This window comes from Dermacentor andersoni, chromosome 2, assembly GCF_023375885.2.
Source record: "Dermacentor andersoni chromosome 2, qqDerAnde1_hic_scaffold, whole genome shotgun sequence".
Lineage (NCBI taxonomy): Eukaryota > Metazoa > Arthropoda > Arachnida > Ixodida > Ixodidae > Dermacentor > Dermacentor andersoni.
Window position 1 is genome coordinate 108,453,312 of NC_092815.1, and position 5,883 is coordinate 108,459,194.

Sequence of the window (5,883 nt, forward strand, 5' to 3'; positions counted from 1 at the left end):
CACTTGATCGACGTTGTTTATCGAAGCGGCAACAGTGGCACAGGAGATGATCGATTGCCTCTTCACATCTGCACTTATCACACATAGGTGAGTCAGCCATTCTAATGAGACAGTTGTATGTAATGAGTTCGTGAAGGCTACAGCTACCCATGACCGACAATGCAGTGTTGCGTCCCGCGCGTGCAAGATGGTTCTCTACAACTTCACGCCTTTTCTTCTAGCACTGAATGTAGCGTGGTATTATGTGCGAAGTCTATATGCCACCTATGTGGGCCTGTGTGACAGACGTTCGTGCTTCGCCAAGACCGTTTGCTGGCATACCGTTTGATATTAATGAGGAAGCATTATGTGGCCCATGAAGATGAAAATCCGGCGTCCGTTGTTTTAACATCCGATGGTACCGAAATCCACGTGATCAAGAGATGACGTCACGTTCCCAGCGCTGCAACTGCTGAGGCTCGCACTTCGTAATCCCACGGTGGACAGCCTCGGACGGACGTCGTGGCCCATATCCAACTAAGTTTACTTTACCCAATTAAAGAATTGAGCTGACCTGCGTTTAAAACCGATGTGGCGCACTCACAAAATTGACTTCACCCATGCCAAAAATTTGGGTGGCCCACCCTCAATATCGACTTTGCCCAATTCTGAAATTGAGTTGACCCACGTTCAAAACTCACCTGGACCACTCCCAAAGTGACTTGGCCCACTCACGAAATTCACACCCAAAAAATTGACTGCTCAATTCGAAAACGGAGTTGACCCACACTCAAAACCGACCTGTCCCACTCCCAAAATTGACTTGTCCCACCCCCGAAATTTGGGTGACCTACCCTCAAAATTCCCTTTGCCCAATTTGAGCACATGAGCAAGTAAATGTATCTCGCGGAACAGTGAGAATGCTTTGTCATTCAATGCACATAAGGATACTTAAGTGCCTCTGTAACTTTCTTCTAGTCGCCCACAAACATACAATATTGTATAAACGACAACTTGCACAACCAGAACTGCAAAGTGTCGTTTGATGGTGTCGTTTGTCACGGCTATCGTCACATTGATAATGCTTTACTGGTATTTAGAACGTTGTTTGTCCCCACCCAGGGTTCAGTGATCGATTCAAAAAGTGTGCATGCAACGTTATGTTAGAGTTGTGCCGTGGTAGGCGCCGCTATCAGACCCGCCACTGCTGTCTTGCGACACTTAGGGCACGAATGTTTAATGCCCAACTGCAATGTAATTTCAGGTTGACTAAATTTGTTATAGATGCGTAGTATATACCACTGACGCAATCCCGGCAAAGCTGCTGGGCTAGTGATTGTATAGTTTTCTTATAGGTTTACGGCAATGCTTATGTAGCCGTAGTAGCAGTAGTAGAACGAAACGTCTATAACAAATGAAGAAAGAAGGAGAACCTATAAAACACATGCCGCTGGGTGGGATGCATGGAAGTGCTGTATGCAGCAATGTGTTACCGCATTTGGTGTTGCTTATCCAATAGGTATACTTCTCTGGAAATTTCCGCTTAAGCTCGAGCTCCCTGAACATCCTGTGCCTAATATCCTGAGTACCAAGGCAGAACCACAGAAGTTGATGAATGTAGGCCGCAAAAGTAGGAGTCAGACACTTGGAACACGTTCAAATGTTGTCAGTTGCAGATCTCCAGACTCAAATGACAGGAGGCGTCAGGGACATCCCAGTCTTCATCCTTCCATAGCATAGAAATATTTCACATGGGAAAGGTTGCAAACACAGTTAGCAGTAAAAATGTGTTGTTTTTTATGTTGGTATACTTCTTTCCCAACAGGTGTTACGATAATTGGTGAATTCTTCTCATACCACAAAAAAAAGAATGAAAAACAATATTATTGGCGTTTCTTAAGCCATGTGTCAGTACGACACTTTAGAGGCATTGAATCTGTAAGGTTTTGACTCTGGCTAGAAGCAGTGAGGATCAGTCGACGAAGTCAATAGCTGTCAATAGCTGCAAAACCGTTTCGCACTTTCGTTCACCCTGCTATCACCGGTGCGGTTCAACACGCTGGGCAAGAACAGACTGACGCAATCGTGCAAGATGCGATCGGATAACTTACCCAAAGCCGCAACCAGCGCAGCACTAGACAAGCCCTCAGCCGGGATGTTTAGTTGAACTTTTCCGTATGTGTGGATGCAGGTTCGGTCGGAAATAGCTTCCACGGCTCCAAACGTCGGCGGTGGGAGAAGGCGAGCCAATCTTCTTTGCCCAACAGTTTACATACTTCGTCAGGCTGCGACAACTCCAAGAATGTGCCTCATATCAATTTTACCCTTTGGTGTCGAGTTCTGAACTGGTGTAGCAACACATAAAGAAAGTGTTCTTCTACCCTATAAATGTTCCGAAAAAGTTAGTACTATTATATGGTGAATGCACAATCCTTGCCGAAGGAAGAATGCTGATGAAAGGTGTGCGCACAAAAACGTACAACACATATGTGGGCACTTTTAAAGCTCCCATACACCTCGTGTCGTAGGGGCACATCATCATTCTTGGGCATCGGCCAAGAATAGGTTTGCACACAGTGGCACATACCCAGTTACACATGTTCAGTGGCCGAAGTTGTCTAATTGGGCACACACCCAGTGACGCAAGTTCTCTATTGGGGCACATACCCCGTGGCACGTACACAGTGGTTCAGGCTATCTGTTGCGCAAGACAGCAGCAAGCAAGAAGTTGCCTTATTTAGGAACATACCCAGTGGTACACACCCAGTAGGCCAAGTTGTCTACTCGCAGGACAGTACCCGCAATGTGCCGAAGAAGGAGCAAATAAAGCTTCGTTTGAATAGTAAAACATCACGAAAACACTCATTCGAACCCCGAGGAACGCTGAAGTTGCGCCAAAAAAGGGGCGCATATAGCGGTAAATATCGTCTCGTCACAATGCACGCGCGGAAAGCGCAGCTGATAAAGCGAAAGGGTTCATCGAATGTAGCCGCTTGCGACGAGCCCGGAGTGCAGGTATGCGCCACGATAACATTGACGCAGATGTGTCCCCATGACTGCTCTCGACGCGTCGTGCTTACAGATCTCGAAGCGAGCGGCCAACGCTTGTCGCATCGCAAGCGCAGTGCGGAGTCAGCGGCTCAGCCACTCTACCTACACAAGTGCGGCCGTATCTTTGTGTTTGTTTGCGTTGCGCGACTATGCTTGCAGAATGTAACCCGTGTTTTGCAACGTAAAGAACACTCTGTGTTATCCAGTCTATTTTTATGTCACAGCCCCTTAACAACCAGGGGAAGTGAAGGTATGCTCACAGATAGAGAAACTACACAATATGGTCAAACAAAGCTAAAATCTTTCACATTTAACATTGTCTTGTATGAGCAAGAGCAAACCAACAAGTCTTAGGAAAGTACAGTTGAAATAAGAGTTAATTTGCGAGCAGTAAGGGGACGACGCTTTTCGAGGTGATGAGACAACGCAAAATTGGCACACAAGAAAGGCAGGAAGAGCAGCCAGGCACCCGCCACGGTAGCGCAGTGGCTGCGGCGTTGCGCTGCTGAGCTCGAGGTCACGGGTTCGATCCTGACCGCGATGGCCGCGTTTCGATACAAGAAGAATGCAAATACGTTTGTGTACCGTGTATTTGCTGCAAGTTAAAGAACCCCCGGTGATAAAAATTAAACCGGAGCCCCCCTCCCACTATAGCGGGCCTCATATTCAGATCGTCCTTTTGGCACGTAAAACCACAGAAATTTTTATTATTTTTTCTTGTAGACAAGCAAAGTCCCTTCTTGGTTTCACATTCATGCATGGACTGACAATGCGCCTTTACTTCTCGTTATGTTGAATGAACTAGGCCAAATAATTGCGGCGCTAATCTGCCCGCCGCCTAATTACATCACGTTAAAATGTGCAGGCATGGTAGAAAGCTTGCGGGACGCTTGTTGCCAATCCACCTTTAGCTTGCAGCCATTAAAACAGTGCAGCATTACGTTATTGGCATACAGCAGTTTACGTAGCACACTTGAAATCCAGGCTGAGTGTCTAGGCTCAGGAGAGTATCTCAGATTCCGCATTCTGCAAGTGTTTTTGACCTTGCCTGTATACGGGTGCGAGAACATACGCTGATAACACTTACAAACAGTATGCAAGCCCAGGACGTGCTAATACAACTATGAAGTTTTACTTTCAAAAAATACGTTTTCGGCTCTGTTGTTTTAACGATGTTTGGGCAGCACGAAGGTGTCATGCAAACCATGGCGTTCTTGTTGCTATTTTTCTATAAGTAGATTGTTTGCTTTTCAAGGACTTCGTACACACGTGACTACGAAGACGCACGCTAACCCCGTAAAGTTATCCCCCCGAGGTTTAATCAGGTACGCCTATCGCAACGCTGTCTCATATGCCTGATGCCTTGCAACTTGGCTCAAAGAGTGTGGACATTTGGGCTTGTTGGCAAATCTTTAGGGCTTTTGGCTTAGCAATGGATTATTACGAATCATTTACATTCGCATGCCGCATCGCAGCTCTGGAATAAATTACCAACGGATCTAACAGCACAACAGCCACTTATCAGCTACGAAACTAACCTTCGCTTGTTTGTGCTCGCGTCATTTGCTCAATGAGTATATACCTTATTTGTACTGTCTCAGGCATTCTTTTTTCTCACGCACTGTAGTGTTTATACAACAGCATATAACATAGAGACCTCGTTCACAACTCCTACGAGAGTTATAGGGCTCCATCTTTATACCATACCCAATGTACATATCTTCATGTGATCAACAAAGAACTTGAACTTGAAAAGGCACTTGAACTTTCTGCGGGTGTGTCCTGCTTTCTCCGAGTCCGTATGTTTATTGCGCTAAACATAAATAGCTAAAGTTGGCTCCACGTGCTTTTCAGTGCATTATGTGATATGAATGATGAATCTAACTAACAGTTGCCATTTTCTTTCTATTGTACATTTTTTTACAGCGAAGCTGTTTATGGCTAGGGTTCCGGACACTCTTGTTCTGCGTATGCAAAAATCGTGCGCCGATCCCGGAGATAGTGCAATACCGGGCCGACCCGTGGCGGAGGCTTCAAGCACTACGCCAACTTGCAAAAATCAATTTAATACCTTGGGTCTAAATAGACAGTGCATCAAATATTAAGCTGATAAGAACAGATACTTCACTTTCACCCGCATCGGTCATGTCTTCGTTCGCACTGCCCTTTGTCGGCGTTGCAAGCGCTCGCGTATTCACTTTTCTTTCCTTCCACTCACCCGTGGGGGCGATCCCGTCGAAACATCACACGAGTCTAGTATTCTTCAGCCCGTCGGGGCGGCGCTCCCGTCGTTCATCCACGCGAATGTATATATAAAAAAAAAACACGGCAAATGCGTCCGTACCGTTGTACAAAATTTTATGTCACCTCTGTGTCGTGTGTTTAAACAGCTTCGCTGGTCATGCAGCTTCACAGAGTGGAATGGCTCATGTTTTTTTATTTTTTTGAGCTGCAAATTTCTGCATCACATAAGCAGGCGAATGACGTACAAGGTTCTTCAAGTGTTTTATTAATGCATGGAGATGAAAAAACTACCTCATCAATTTTCACTACAAACAACGTGACGACAAACATTGCTGCGACATCATTCAGAATAAAAACAGCGTAACTTTCAACTGCTTTTCCCGTCAGGAAAAGATATTGTAAAATTCTATTCCATGTCTGCCTTCGAGCTTTAACATTTTGTCAACACATTCACATTGTCCTCTAAAAGTAGAATTTTTGTTTCCGAAAGTAAAAGCAGTTGATAGTCGCGCTTCCTGATGTTCCTGTGTTCCTCAGTGATGTGTTTCGTGTTCTTTACAGTATTGTCTACAGCACGCATCTAAGATTCATTGCCCCAAACCAACCCTA

General features: G+C 45.5%; 1 pseudogene; it reads right to left on the reverse strand.

The window, feature by feature from the left end:
* Positions 1-5,006: 5,006 nt before the first annotated feature.
* LOC126541416 (U2 spliceosomal RNA) lies at positions 5,007-5,174 on the reverse strand (annotated as a pseudogene).
* Between the last annotated feature and the right edge of the window lie 709 nt (positions 5,175-5,883).